We start from the raw sequence: 17,079 nt of genomic DNA on the forward strand, positions 1-17,079 counted from the left end.
TATGCTGTATCATAATAAAATAAAAACCAAAAAATTTGTCTAAAAAATAAAAAATAAAAATTAGGGGTAGACGACCCTTACCACTTAGGGGTATGGAAAATAGATAGTAGCCGATTCTCAGACCTACTGAATACGTATATAAAATTTGGTAAAAATCGGTCAAGCCGTTTCAGAGGAGTTCAAGTTCGAACACCGTGACACGAGAATTTTATATATTAGACGTACAGAAATTTATAACTTTTTGTTAATTGCCGAGGACAATGTTTCGCAGCTATTATAATTTAAACGCATAGAATAAATTAATAAAACGTACATGTTATTTGAAACTCCATCGATCGCGATGCTCTAGTGTTGTCAGCTAGCAGCAAGCTGTCGTTTATGTGGTATCGCATGTATTGGTGTCACGGTGAAGCTATCACCGTGAGACCCGGTACGCGTTCACTTATCAATACTACTTACAGGCCAAATGCGATGTGATAACTTCGAATTTAAATTTGGAACACTTGTTACGATCGGCGTTTGGTTACATTATACAGTGTGATTGGCCACAAAAGCTATAAAATTTGAATGTATTGTCTAGACATTTGTTGTCAAGAAATGTATGGTACACCAAATGTATAAACAAAAATCAATAGTTTCAGAAATAATAAATAACTAATTATGACGCTATAATAAGTAGAAGTATGAAACAACAAAAGTTTACTTTTATGTTCGTTGTAAAATCTAAGTTTTGTAGTTACGAAAGTTAAAAACAAATGTGTTTCAAATCCAAGCCCACAATGGGCCCACTCGAAAGCGACGTTAGTACTGTAACAATGCCTCCTCACGACACAGACGCGAAGCCGTAAAGAGTCGGCCGTAGGAACTACCTCTGGCACTTTCCTTTATATATAACCCCTACTATAAATTCAACTCGAATTAATTACACATTTGCCAGTTGCGACTACAAAAAAATGTATAAAAGTAGATAGTAGTCAAATTTTGTATATGGCCCGACTAGTTACATTACGTCGCAAATTATAAATGTTTTAAGCATTAAAATAGGAGAGGAAGGAGAGTTAATAAGAATATTATTAGTAAGAAAAGAACCAATATTTAGCCACTTCCGCACATGCAGTGGTAGTCGTGCAATAAAGTGCACCGCCCGCCAGCCCGCTGATAAATGTGTATGCGGCAAACAATGCGAATCACACAACCGCCACCGCCAAAGAAAAGAGCCGCCAGAGAAAATCCATTCCACATCCAACAGCACTCGGAAGTGGCTAAATATTGGTCCTTTTCTCACTTAGGATGGACTTCCGCGAGGTTACCTTATTCCATTAAATAAGTAGAAGTATTTTCAAAATACGCATAATTACATAATAATATTAATTATTGTTTACTATTTGTCCCTCTAGACTTCGTCGTACTGCCAGAAGAAAACATGTGTTAAATCTTTAAATCATTTTCTGAATAATGTGCTATACATTCACAAGTTATAGACGTGTGAATGTATAGCCCTGTAAACGCAACCGGTTCTTCAGTATAATGGCGGAAGCGGTTCGGCTCTTAAAACAAAATTATATTACTTATTATATGTTTTCAATCATCAATTAGTTTTATTATATCGTGTTTGTAATCTTCAAAACGAAGCGGCAATGTATGCACTTTGCCGTTTGACTGTATTGACAAGTGCCGCTAACACCATATCAGACCGCGAAGACAATTATTGTTTCGTCATTTATGCATCTGAAGAAACTAATTCCCATCACTGGTGATGATTCGACATCCAAGCCAATATTCATCATTGTTATGGAAAAGACGAATCAATATTTTTGCCGACATGTCGCTGTTGCTTTACCAGGATTTATAGAGACATGCCAAATGCGTCTATCCTGGGCCTCTGTTACAAAATAAGCTTGAAGGGTTCCCTTAGCATGGGCCGTTACATATATTTATTAGCAGACTTAGATACCATCGAACTTTTAAGTGAACACTTTGAGCATTTCTAATCAAGGATGCTCGAAAGGTCTGAATCACAATTTGCTCGGTTGCAATTATTCTAACATCTTACAAACTATCTAACACTCGTAAGTACTTTATTTACATTTTAAAAAACAATGGTTGAATTTTAATAAAGCCAGAAGCGCATTTTACTGCTGCGCATTTTATAACGAATCCTCTGTGGAATAATAAAGAAATATTTGAAATGGAGTAGTAAAGAAAGTAATTGTTAACCGTCTATCTGGAGCATAATAATTTCAAAGGTCAAAATAGTTAACAAAATTAAATTCCGTCGCAATATTGAACGACGGCGTCTCGCTTCCCCGACAGAGTAGTCACGTCGTGAATCTTGCTTAGAGATAATTAGACGGATGGGGGATGAATTAAGGGAAATTACGGCGCAAGGCGCCACGAGATATGGCCGCCATTCGTTGTTTAATGGCCAACGACTGGTCGTGCAGCGTTAGGAACGACGTCGCTTCTACGAATCTAATTTATACTAGCTTTGCCAACGACTTCGACAACGTGAAATATAAAATAAAACATTAAGATTTTGATTTAGTTGTTTTTACTTAAACAACTTTTCTAATTTTTTTTAAAGTACCAGCTACATGCTAGTAGTATAAGTACAGGCAAAATCAAACATTTCAGAGACTAACCGCAACAAACAGACAGACAGATAAAAATAAAAAAATGTAATTTTGGTATATGTACCGTATAAATATTCAAAAGCGTATAGTAAAAAGCATTATAAATGTTATAAGTGGTTGAAGTTAAATAGTTTTTTTATTATGTTTTAGTATACTACTTATATCCTAAGCCGTAGACATGCAGTTATGGAAATGAAGAGATCACATGATGAAGGCCACCCAGGGAAAATAGACTAAGGCAGTGACTGAATGGTACCCAAGAGACAGGTATAGAAGACGACGGAGTCAGCGGAAGAGGTGAACAGAACACATCAAAATGGTACTTGGTCACTTGTGGAGCATACGATAGACCACAGTGGAAATCGCCAAACGAGGTTTAAGTCAAAACGCATACCAATATTATGGACATTTTGTAAATTCATGTTTTATTAATACTTTTTTTCTCAAAATATTTTTCTAATAAAATTATTATTTTCTTAGTGTGATCAATCATCCCAACGATGTGCATACCAGACCTAAAATTACCACTTTTGTGACTGATAACATTGTCTAAAAAAAATAAACTAAATTATTTTAACACAAAAATGATCCCTATGGAAAAAGGTTGAGTGCCACTGGTTCAATTAGCTGCTCAAGTCCAAGCAATATATTTGTCCGTGTTTTAGCTTACGTAATGACTACACTAATAATATGTATCATCTTAAATAACAAGATGAGCGAACATGTTACGCTGGATTTGTATTACCTTACATAAAATTTACATACATTACGGATTATACACGATGATTAGTTACAGGTGTAGCTTTAAAATGAGAGGAATACACTCTCTATTTAGCTTATTTGTCAGCAAAGGAGCGAAGTTTATACGCTTATTTTTAATCAAATGTTACGATAATTTATTTTTTCTAATCGCGATAAGCTAATATCTTCCGGCAGTGCAGTTTCAAGAACCAAATACTGAATAACGTTTAATTTTAATATGTAGTAATTCGTATTTTGAAAACGCTTTTTCTTACTGTATTATTATTACATAATAAGATCTGAAAACATTGATTTTTAATAGTGTATCATACGTTAAATTAATGATATATACATTCACTCCCTTTGTAATATAACTGTATAACGCGCTACACCTGTCGTTGTTTTCTAATAATAAAATACATAAATTATCTTTTTACTTAATTGAGCCAATGAATGAAATTAAAAGAAACAATAATCACAATGCGATTTAAAACTGATTTCTATATTTTAGTGGTTACGTATCAAACTTAATATTGTTCAATCTACAGCAGTGTCTGCAAAGCTGTTTTCTAACATAAATATGCAAAGACCGTAGTGTGTGCGTATTGTGTTAAATACACGGTCTCTTCTCTTATGTAATAAAAACCACGATGTTTTACTTTAAACTATGAACTCTCACCTTGTCATTCTATTCACGCTTACTGTATGTATAACTCTAGTCCCGGTTCACTAGAATAGGTCAAAGGTATTCCCTGCCTTTCATTAGAGGCGACTAAAAGGACATCGGGTTCACAAGCGTTGAGGGTAGTAGGGCAGCAACGCGAAAGGGTCTCGTGTCGCTGTGGTACAGCGAGTTTGTTGGGGGAGGCACAGCGTTCACCCGGGATGTGTCTTGGTACAACCGTGAGTTCCGTAGGAGATCCGGCGGCCCCTCTGAAGCTCCCGAAGACAACCACCGATGGGGTTTTAGTGGGTAGAAATTCCAGCCAAGCTTTTAAGACAGTAAGCAAAAAGTGATCTTCCGCCAATAAACACGTGCACATTCGAATCTCTTAACACACCATTATGATATTAGTCAAAAAGATTTTCCGAAACTTTGTTTCACTGGTAGAAGAATAGGAAAAACCATTGCACATTATCCAAAAAACGTAACTACGTGACCCCTTGAGAATACTTTGATGTAAAACCGTCCAACTTAACGGACCTCCTCAAGATAAAATCTACTGCAAAATATTTTGGTGACTTGGTCCGGTACATTGTCTCAAATCTCAAGCAATCCAAAGCAATCTTGAGCAGCGCGAGTTCATATAAAATAATGAAGAAATTAATGATTAATTTAGAAAAAGTCCTAAATAATTTATATTTACATATATATACATAAAAAGTATATATATATATATCTAACTGTATTTACCCTTAAGAAAAATTGTATATTTTTTTTTAACAAATTTACAAACGCTGTTGTAACTCGCAGCTGGGAGACGAAAGATCCGTATGAAATAGTGGCAAACCATCTCCCATCTGTCTGCGCTCAGTAAACGCGAAAGAAACACATTATATGGAAGGCATCCCAGCGATAAAAATTAGATTAAATAATAAAAAAAGGCAACAAAAATTCGACTAAGGTTAATTCCTTCGACACAGTGTAATATTATAGTGTTTTTATTCTACTCAACATACTCAATCCAAATTACATTAAACTATAGTATGCTAAGATTTATGACGACTAAATTAAACACGTGCATAATTACTTTTCAAGCCTTTAATGACGGAACGGCAGCGTTAAAATTATGATTTATATGTATGTATGAGATACGATAGATACATATCCCTGGTTGCAAAACCTTAACGTATGTTAAATATTTTTAGGTTTATTTTTGCTTCATTACTTTGTATTCTTTTAAACGCCTGTAACCAGTTTAATATAACATATCACATGGAATTGGACCTTTTTACACCAATTGCTCCGTGACTTAAAAATGTTATAAGTGACGCGTTAGTCCTTTGTGTTGGACAGTGTATATGTTTTATTAGGTATTTACTGTAGGATATGTATATGTGTTTTTATTATCCGTGTATATATATATATTTGAAGATATGGTTTCTCAATCTGAGCTTCATTGCAAAGCTTAGATGCACATTAAGCCCTGGAAAGGACCGCGCTCGCGATTTCTCCACGAGCTCGAATCAGAAATTAGGAGATCCGTAGATGAAAAAAAAAATCTATATAGCAAAGCGAAGTGGTAAGTAAAAGTGACAGAGGGTAGGTCAACAGATAGGTGCGGAGTTCTGGAATAGAGACCACGGATTGGCAAGCGCAACGTAGAAGGTTCCTCAGACAACGCTAGGTGTAGACTAGCTTTCAATCAGTCCTATTAGAAGTCTTTTGATGATGATGTCCTAGGACTGAAATTATGACGAACGGTGAAGTTACTTACTGACTTCTTAAAGTGAAAAGTGGCCTTACTAATATTTTTATTTATATGTAAATATGTATTTACCTTCCATAGGGATACGCTCGTTTGTGCTTTAAATAAAGATTTTTTTCGGCTAAATTTGTCGGCTGCCAAAACTAATTAGTCCGTGCGAGGCGCCAGTTCTCACGGCGCGCGGCGGCGGCGTCTCAGGCGCCGCCCGTTCTTAATATCACTCGTAATCACTTTATTACTGCGTTGGCCGGTGAAAGTTTTGAAGATGAAAGTGTGGACTAGAAAACAGTTAGTGAATTTAATAAAGTTTATTCATCTACCCACAGATATCGCGTACCGTTATATGTAAACAGATTTGTAATCAATTTGTTTTCATCATTATGTAATTTTAAATTATAATATTACATTGAAGATTATTAAGGCCGGAAGCAGTTTATTTATAAGTGACGATTTTGATTACATAACGTTTATCTTGCTAAAATGAGTATTTGAGGTCATTTTGGGTCCGTCGGCATGAGAATGTTTTTGTAACAATAACTCGACGGCTACGTAACCGAAGCTTAGTTAGTCCGGTGTCACTAACGATTGCAGGTAGCGGGTTTGATTCCTTGCCGTAAATGCTCTTTCCTTCTACGCACTAAAAATTGTGTGCAACCTTTACTTACCATTACCCTGCGGAATGAACCTTGTACAAAACATGCAACCATTGTGAGTTCCATTGTAGTTACGCGTTCAACATTATACCTAAGAATAAAATAAAAACTAAATTAATCTCTACATTATTATGTACACAGGTGGAAGTTAGTATTCTTTTTAAAGTTAAATTAAAATTTAAATGCATGACTAAGCAATTAGTCAATTACACAACGAATTAAATACACAACATTGTAATATATTATAAATTAATATATTATATAAAAGAGAACAGTAAATAACAACTAACGTAAATAGAGTTTAAGAAAGTTTTCATTTTTTCTATGTTACGTCCCTTCATCTTAAATATGATATGTCCCTTCGTCTTAAAATCAATTTAATAATTACGAAGTGTAAAGAAATACTCAATTAGCTGCATGATAATAGGTCTATACTTTTTTCTAAGGTTTTGTATCCTATAATTAGTCATTATTGAGCTGATCACAGCAGAGGAAAAACGGTGATCAGGACGATTTTTGGTGAACGACTACGCCTTGCAGTGGTCGTCTACCGGCTGATCACATTCAGACCAGCAATCTTAGGTCGCATTAAATCCAGTAATTTTATATCTTAACAGTTACCTAGAACTCTGTCATACTCATTACTACTTGAAGATTAATAAATAGAGAGTCGACGATATTCCATTAATCCAATATTTCAAGTATTGTTGAAGCCTCTGAAATTAAGTCGGTTCAATATTAATTACATATTAGTCGCCGGGGAACCTAATACCGTCTGAAGGTCACCGGTCGGAGAGAGGTGACCTCTCTCTTACACAGTCGTGCCCGCGTTGAGCTTTCGTCTTGTACCAGATATATTGTTTGTTTTGGATAGTTAGTAGCTGCCGTCTAAATATTGTGTTACCCGGCTATGGTCGACCCACGCGCGCCACTCTCCGAACTTATATATCCAACCTTACTACACATGCATATACATAAAATGGAAAATTAGATTTGAAACATTATACTTTTTATTATATATACGTTGTGTACGAAATAAGCTTTTTTTTCCTCTATAAACTGAAAAGTTAGATTGCCTGTGTTTTTGCATATAAACCACTTGAAAAACGAGGACACATGGTAATTACTACGAACACTCGAATTTAACTGTTCAAGATGCGTATCAGCTCTTTCGTACATTTGCATTATTTCCTCTTAATAGTTGGATGAAGAATACAGCGGACACGACACGGGTTACCGTCTTTTAGGAAGATTTCTTTAAAGTAAAAGTAAGGTAATCGGTAAGGTCCGCAAAATAACATGAATTAGATTTAAGTCAAAGGTTCAATGTTATCCAAATTTCAGTGCAACAATGATATTCTTAAATATTTAATGGAATCAGGCGTTACCTTGCGGAAGTCCATCCTAAGTAAGAAAAAGACCAATGTTTAGCCACTTCCGAGTCTGACTCTGTATTTGGCAGTAATCGGTGTAACATAACTCCTGAAGATGCCCCGTGGAGGCGTGAAACACGTGTTGAGTGATTTAATGGTGGCAGTTGTGTAATTCGCATTGTTTGCCGCATACGCATTTATCAGCGGGCGCTAGCGGGCGGTGCACTTTGTTGCACGTCTACCACTGCATGTGCAGAAGTGGTCTAATGATATTCTTATTAGCTCTCCTTCCTCTCCTATTTTAATGCTTAAAACACTTACAATTTGCATCGTAATGTAACCAGTCGGTCCACATACAAAATTTGACTACTATCCACTTCATTTTTTTGTAGCCGCAACTGGCAAGTGTGTAATTAATTCGAGTTGAATTTATAGTAGGGGTTATATATAAAGGAAAGTGCCAGAGGTAGTTCCTACGGCCGACTCTTTACTGCTTCGCGTCTGTGTCGTGAGGAGGCATTGTTACAGTACTAACGTCGCTTTCGAGTGGGCCCATTGTGGGCTTGGATTTGAAACACATTTGTTTTTAACTTTCGTAACCACAAAACTTGGGTTTTACAACGAACAAAAAAATAAACTTTTGTTGTAATGTATACACTGGATAATTAGATTTTTATACAAGAACGGTGGTAATGTTAACGCACATGTACCCATATACTATATTTATCTTCATCATATTAGCCTTAAGATGGCTCCGACATATCTGGACATAGGCTTCTGACCAAAGACTTCCAATACGTCCGGATCAGAAGTGTAATCACTCCATGCAAAACATATTCGCTAAATGTTAAATCAAAGTTTTAACTCTATGCAAAAGTTAAGAGTAAAATATTGTATATCAAAAAGTCAAACTTGCTTATTCTTTTCGAGCTAAAGCCATTAGGGTAACTTGTTCTAAATTATCACATCTCTCATTCATAATAATATCGCCATAACGGGAGAAAAGCTACATTCTGAAATTCGTATCCGTAGATGTCGAGCTTTGTATGTGCAGGTAATTTGCTATGGAAAGCGTACGAGATATGATCCTCTCCTTCTTTTCTTTGTTTCAGTCACTGGACCCCCACCGCTCTCTCACAGATCTCCTCCGAAAATCGCTAAAAGGTCCGGTACTGTGCTGCAATTCCTGCGACCTTTCGGACATATAATCACCACTATCGAATCTGTTGCGGAAGCAGCAAGTTGATGAAAGTCTCCCTGCTTCCGCATCGGCTATATTGCCGTCTTCCGAACCCGACAATGAAGAGAAGAAGGGAATGCCCGAGAATTTGATAATGACATGGGGCTCTGCGTGACTATCGCTTTAACTGAAAAAAACTTTACCTTAAAGCTAAGATATTCTATTCACACGTTCTAATGCTTACTTAGTTGTAAGAAAGTATACTTTATACAGATATATAAATTCATGATGTGGCCAGAGCTGCTGCTAAGACCAGATGCTGATTCCTACCGATCTCATTAGAAGTCTATGAAAAGGCCCAGGGCATGGGAAATCTATCGGTTAAAATTATTGTAATCACGATAAAGTATATAGCCTCTTTTTTAGATTTTTTCAATAACAATATAAATGTAATGTCATTAGAATATCCTCGCTTAATGTCTTTAAATTTGTGAAACATAAACATGTACATATGTAGAAGACGCATTAAACCATAGTAGCTTTGTGAGGACGCATGTGTCTCAGTGGTGGAGAGGAAACCAAACCCAAATAGAATGTTAATGTAGACATCTGACTTCGCATAGAGCGGTGCGCTTAACTAAAATCAATTTCCATATAACATCGTCAGTAATGTTGTAGTATGACGCGAAGTAAAAATGTAGTTTAAAATGTTAAAATAGCAACATAAAAACAGTTTTATTATTTTCGCTGTTTGTGAGAGATCGTTGGACTGCAAACGCAATAGGTTGTTCTGATCCATCCGGCAGTCGAGGCAAGGCATCTGTGGCCAGTACCAAAGGTCCGGATGGGTCAAAGTGTATAGGATCTCTTTCGGTAAGAACTCCTTTATTCATTTTGTGAAAATTTTCCTCACATTTTTAAGATTATATGAATCGTATTCCTTTGTTAAGTCGTTCAACGGGCTCGTGATAGATTGGTTTGGTAAGAATGTTTTGTAATGGTACAACATTGTAACAGATGAAGTTATCACATCAACCAGCTGTTGTCGGCCCCTCTGTTACCCTAGCCAGATTTATGATTGAAAGAGAAATTGGAACGTATGACAGTCCTTTTTTAATAGATTATTCATTCTAATAAAAATGCTTAAAAGGTAAACACACATTTTACTTTAAGTGAATTGAACAACACATTCTTTTATAAAAAACACTACTAAACATTTTCTTTGCGTGGTTCTTCGATACTGGTTGTCTATTTGTCTATACGGTAGCATGATAGAGCTGTAGCTAATAAGCGGGTAGCATCACGCATCGGCATTTGTTAAGTACAGTCAGTAACTTTGGCGCGTGTCCAGGAGCCAATGAACTGAATCTCATTTTAACTGATTAATGTTTGATATTCATCATGGCATAGATAAAGCATATTACCTATGTATTTATTTGATAATAATATGACATTTATATAGACTTTAAAAACAAATGAAATGCTATAAATTTTAGTTGAAAATTTAACTATTTTATCGTCGATAAAAGAGGAGTTTTGCACCGATTCTCGCTAAGCTTGACATAGTGATTGACGAGTGCAGTTCTTTTTCGATAAACGCTCCCGTCAATTGTTGTAGAATAGTTTTAAGCGGGCTCTTACGGCAACTGTGACAATTCATTCTGTACGCGGGTAGCACTTCGGCAAGACGCTGTATGCAAGCCGCTCGCAGCCGGTCCTATTGCAACTTTATAGGGGTGGTCTGTCTTATCACTTTTTACGTTTCATTATCATCATCCAGTCGTTCTTGAAATGGTTCATATAAAAAACACACACATACACACATACGCACGCACTCACGCACACACACACACACACACTCATATATATACATATATATTTATACGAGTATATATATAATTTTATATTATATTTGTAGATTGTCCAATGGAAAAACATCCGAACTTATTTCTAAAATTTTAATTAATACAACTGATTAATAAGTCCTAATCACAACAACGACTGTCCTTTGTCAAAATATACCGTCGTCTGACATCATAAGTTTTTTTTAAACGTTACTACAAAGTTCAAGTAAATGACGCCAGGAGATGTAAAATAACTTGTGACGTGTAACTGTCTCACCTTAACAGGTGAGACAGTTACACGTCAGCTTATGATATTAGCAGCCAACCTTCAACAGTGAAGGATCATATATATTTCACTGTTTTAGAATAAACTGAGAAAGCACTTACCGTATCCAACCGCCTTCCGATTTTCACTAATTCATCAGTAATGGATCAGTACGCATCACCCTCTGGAATACAACAAATCAATTTTAGTATTATACAATAGTTTCTTTACGAAATTAAAATGCGCGGGATCAATTGCACATTTGGACTGTGTATATTAATTTGTTTATTACGTGGCGGCTAAAAAATACAGAGCGTACTGTATCATGCAATTATTTACTCATCTAAATCAAAACAAAAGCGGTGGTTTAAAGGCAAATATGGCGTTATGAAATCCCTCCACTTTCATGAAATATTTTTTGATCAGCCGTCTATGTTTATCTTTCAATTTTGGCATAAGTATTCATCGAAACATTTAAAAAAAAGCATTAAATAAAGATCTGTAGTCGAACAAAAGTACTGACACAGCTCAGCGGATTGGCAAGTTGAAATGGGCGGTGCGCAGGCTATACAGCGGCTGGAGCCTTATTCTGAAGTGGAGACCATAGACCGATAAGCACAACGTAGAACGTGGTAGTATTCCCAAGGTGGAATTATAACCTTGACTTTAACGTCTTCGGAGAAAGCTGCATCCAGGTCGCTACTAACTGGTAATCTATTCTAACAGGAAATCTTTGGGTGAGGTATATGTATGTCCAGTAGTGGATATCTTATAGTAGAAAAGAACAGCGCAGAACAGATGACCGCTAGGATCGAAAGGCCTTGGAGAGGAAGCTACGGACCAGCATAGCGAAGGACTCCCAGCCCCGCACGGTTGATAAACTTGTCAGGGTCGCTGATGAAGTTTGAAGAAGAAACGTTTGGGAGAGTCTTGTGTCTAGCATTGAACATTAAGCTTAAACCATCTTATTGATATACATGTTACATGTTGATTTTTTAAATAAAACGAAGCCAAAGTAATTTATGTAACAAAATATTTAAATACTCTTTAATTATAAAATTAAAATTTGATATTGCACTGTAAAGGCCCGAATAATTATCATCATAATAAGGCAGTGGTTTTATCTCTTGCTAATATATTAAACACGTTGATATCTTTAAGAAAATTAGAAATAATTATTTTTATAGATGATAGTACAGTAAAAACTTGGTCATAAAAAAAGTTGAAAAGAAAAATGACAAGTAAATCCTTGAAATATCTCATTTAAAACTTAAATAAGAAGTTGTAGGTGTAAATCGATAGTCGAGAAGCGAATTGTTTGTTATTATTGGCATGACTAATACAATGTTTGCTTCAATATCGACGCGAGCGAGTACACGTATTGAGTTAATCTCGCGCGAGCAATCTGGGCGTTCCAATTACGTGTCCACTGTTTACTGAAACAGCTTTAGTGAACAAACAAAAAAACATTGAATGAAGTTATACTGGCTTTACTTTGATTTGGGATAAACAAATAATTTGAACATTCATGTTTCTTCTATTTTATATCCAACATGGAAATCGCTGGATGCGAGGAGCGCGGGATCTATCATCTTGGCGATTTTTGGAGGAGCCGCCTTGCTGTGGGCGTCCATCGGCTGCAATGAAGATATACAACATGCCTATTATGTTATTTTGAAATACAAAACCCGTTTGTACATTTTACTTTAAAACAAACGCACGTCTTATTATTACCGTAATTGTACTATACAGATAAAGCACCTTCATTTGAACCTAGAGGTTTATACGTAAAAAAAAATACAATTTTTTAATATATCGATTAAGATCAACCTGCCGAGCCTTCATATATATGTATATGTACAAGTGATTTGTCAGCCATTGCGATATCTCTGGAACCGTAAGGCATTTCTTACGCGTAAGGATTTCAAATTTGATAGGAATATTTTCTTCCCCAATTAACGGTCTGTTATGGCGACATTTTACCAACTAGGGGTTGACTGTGCTTTTATTAAGTTCTCGAAGCGGGCAGAGTACAAGTCGTACAATTTATAATAATATCTAACATATCAGTGTTTTATAAATTTTCAATACTAGTATAACTATCAAATAATAACTTTGTAACAAACATTGTAACAATACTATTTTAATTATGTAGTAACTAGCTGCCGATACCAACTTCGTACTGATAAAAGTAATAAGCTGGTCGTAAAAAATAAAGAGTAAAAATTTACTACTAAGTGATCTCATTACAAATTTAATCTATTGATAAATAAAAATAATTACTTACAATTTTTTTTACTCGCACACTGCATTTTTGTATTTACATACATATTACAGTAAATAATACATTATAGTGATTGCTATCTGTGCTCGCGACTCTTTTTTTCGTTTAAGAATTTCTATAGAATAAAAGCTAAGTTACTCCTTATTACATCAACTATCTGCCAATATAAGTCCCGTCAGAATCTATCAAGTCATTTCACAGATTTGCCGAAACAAATAGACAGACACACAGTCAAGAATAAAAAAAATAATTTTGGTATATGCATTCATATGCATGCAGTAAAAAGCAGTTATTTTACCACAACTAACAAGTAAGTATTATTATTATTATACCATAGCACCTCTTTATTTGCGGTATCGATTTACGTTCAATATTTAAGCGAGAGAGGTTTCTTATTTTTTTCTCTCCGTAATAACTTGTCTTGTTTCTTGATAAAAATACAAAAAATTGTAGAATTGATTGAACCAGCCTCCAGTTTTATGCTTAGGACACATTTATCATTTAAATTTCAATTGTCTACATAACAAACTAATTTAGACGTTTAAATTTAAATTCACATACAAGTAGTACAGTTCTAAAGAGTTTGTATATATCTTTCAAAGCATTACTTATATTCCATTAATTTTAATATTGTTTCAATAGCTATAACTACAACATGTTTCCACATCTGATGTAAAAACATAATAATGGAAGTATTTAAAAAAAATGATAATTAAATAAATAGAAGTGAGACCGGAGACTGGAGTTCTAAATTAATTCAGACCGAAAGGATAACACGACCGGTCTTTACATTGTTCGCAGTTGACAGAGGTTGAATGACAGGTGAATGGGAAGAGCTTAGCGTAACCGGGGTGTGCTCTGAATAACGCGTACGTGACCATAATGGAACTAGGTGAACCGGTATCGTTTCAAACATACATAAAATACTTTATTTTTCAAATTAAATTTTCATATCAATAAAAATGTTTGTGTGGAACAAGAGCAGCACCTTGTATACAAGGTGATTGGTTATAGGAATAAAACCCTTAAAATAACGTATGTTATTAGTGACAGATTTGACGCCATCTTGAATGAATATTTCATTTGCTCTTGGTACAAAATTCGTTTATATCAATTTGGTTTAGTAAAGTCGAATATAATATTTGCCGGAACGGCTTACGAATTCCGTATGACGTATATAATATTACAGAAAATACATAAACATACAGATATATTTTAATTTATTTAAACACTTATACATTTTAGAAATAACAGAGAAATTAATGATAAAGGCATTCTTTACCAGTTAATCGTTAGGTGATGCAGAGATAATTCAATAAAGGTAGGTGTTTCACCTTGTTTCACCAAGTTCGTTTCATAAAACAGGAAAAATAAAATAAAGATGTAAATTTAAATTGGGAAGGAAAATAATTACATAAAACACCTAAGATCGTAAGACAGATAAGATCTTTAAAGCTTTTATTATATCTATATATATATCTATATAAAAAAATAATGTATATATTTTATAGCCTGTATATCATAGCATTATATATATATTATAGCCTGTTTCAAATCACCCAGTATAAAGTGGTCACTGAAAAATATTACATTATTTTTTTTTATTGGAATGCGACAGGCAAAGCACATTTGGCAGTAAAGTATGCAGGGGCAGATAGTAAACAATAATTTTGATATGTTTATCCGAATTTTGAGAACATTAATTATATCATTACGTTAATTATTTCCTTTTCATTAATAGTTGAATAAGGTGTACCCTACATTAATCGATAATAGCAAGTGAGACACAAATTCGCCCCTATAAAACTTTTACACCTAAAACTACGTATTCCGAATACATCCGTTATTTTGGTTTCTATCGAGACAGCCGTCCTTCATTGTCAATATAGCCAAAACAAAGTTGTACCGAAAAACAATCCGCAAACAGAACGTGGTTCTCGGAAAGGAAATAGAAAATGACACGCAAGACAATGAATCAAAACAAACAACGACCTACAACAGAGAACCGGTCCGCGACTCGTTATGTATTCCCGATACGCGCGCCGTGCGTCGGCCGGGCTGAGGTCAAAGCCGCGACGCTGCTCTGGTCATGTCGAACGACCTTTCCCTTTCGCGGGCTAGCGGGCGGACACTGCTCTATAAGTGACGACGGCTTCGAATATCTCCGCAACGCTCGCGGAAGTGCAAGCGGATTTGTTTCAAACATTACCACTTAATGTTTCGCTATATCCATGCCAAGTGATCTACATATTTTTTTCTAAGTATTATTTTTAAAATCGACTGAATTACAATATGGAAAAATAACGTCAAATACAAAAAATAACCTATCGTCTTTAACATTTTGGGAAAATTACAAAAGGAAATGCAAGGTACGACTATAATTTTAAAAACATTCATTCCAGCAGAGAAGATATAAATTTTCGATATTTTCTTATTTCGTTACCATATTTAGATAGGCGTTTGAATGCAGGTCGCTTTCCAACCGCTGAAATAAACTAAACGATAAACAAAATTTACTTTAACTCCCCTACCTTGAAAAAAGAGGTAAAAGCCTCAGAATTACAACTATCAAAAATAATTAACAACTCAATTAGCTAGTTTTTTAGAATGCAAAAAACAACAAAGATTTCATTTCCACCGAGTGACCTCGTTCTTGCGAAACAAGATAAAAACTGAACGGCGCCCCCCCTATACCTGCCGGAGAGGAAAAACACACTGAGATAAATCTTTACACGATGATAATGCTTCATGGATTAAAATTAAGCGGTTTATCACTTTCGCTGAAGGCCTTTAAGATGTACCAGTGCAACTAACAATTAAGCCAGTCTTCTCCTTGCGTTGTATTATTTAGTACTAAGAATCGTGACCCTTCTTGGAAAGATGGTCGCGCACTATGTTACACCATCTCTCTGGTCTTCGACGGTGTGTATAGCTTCGTCTACTGTGGTATCAAGCGTGATTAGGATCACTGAGGTAAAGCAACCAGCAAATATTGGTGTATCAGTAAGAAGAGCTGCGTAATTATTATAAATTGAATTAGTGATTCGATTCACTTTACTTCAAGAAGTTCAAACGCAATCATGTAGCTGCCAAGGACTTTGTATTTCAAAATCCTTGCTAAAAAGGCACATTAATTTGAATTAGTAATATTTTAAACAAGGTTTTCCTAACAGAAAATAATAAAAAACATTATCGGCAAAATCAAATATAATACAGATGATCTCGTCGATGACAAAGTTGGATCAACACCTCGCAACTAATGCAACATTGAAAGTTTTTTGTCTCCCATGTCTTACGATGTCAATAACATAGTTTCTCTGTGTATGAGCGAGGTTTATTAGATTTAGGAGCTCAGGTATTACTAATGCCAAACGATTTATTTGATTATAAACTTTTTGGCGATACGAGATAGAACTACCAATAAGTCTAACGTATCCAAAAACTATTTAACATGTACATTAAATTTGTAAACTACAATATTATTATTAGCAGTAGACCACTTCCTACTGTTGTAATAACGATGATGACGACAATATTGTCTTCATTTGTTATTATTCAATATTTTGTTACAATATCAAAGGAACAGTGTAGTACTTCAAGGTCTATCAAGAAAATACTAGCGATTTAACTGCAAATATCACATAATAGTTCCTGCTACTCCTGGACATGAACGCCTT

The 17,079-nt window shown here is 35.1% G+C and overlaps 1 protein-coding gene across 3 annotated transcripts in view; it reads right to left on the reverse strand.

Annotated features, from left to right (window-relative positions):
- Nucleotides 1-17,079, reverse strand: part of LOC137926837 (uncharacterized) — a 135,125-nt gene that overhangs the window by 27,050 nt on the left and 90,996 nt on the right. For all 3 annotated transcript variants that reach the window (XM_068770552.1, XM_068770553.1, XM_068770555.1), the window contains one exon: nucleotides 11,241-11,302. The gene's annotated coding sequence lies outside the window, so the exon portion shown is untranslated. The remainder of the gene's footprint in view (nucleotides 1-11,240; nucleotides 11,303-17,079) is intronic.

The sequence above is a fragment of the Battus philenor genome, unplaced genomic scaffold (genome assembly GCF_028537555.1).
Source record: "Battus philenor isolate CCGP_79_NKW_IND1 unplaced genomic scaffold, ilBatPhil1.0.hap1 SCAF_3, whole genome shotgun sequence".
Classification (NCBI taxonomy): domain Eukaryota; kingdom Metazoa; phylum Arthropoda; class Insecta; order Lepidoptera; family Papilionidae; genus Battus; species Battus philenor.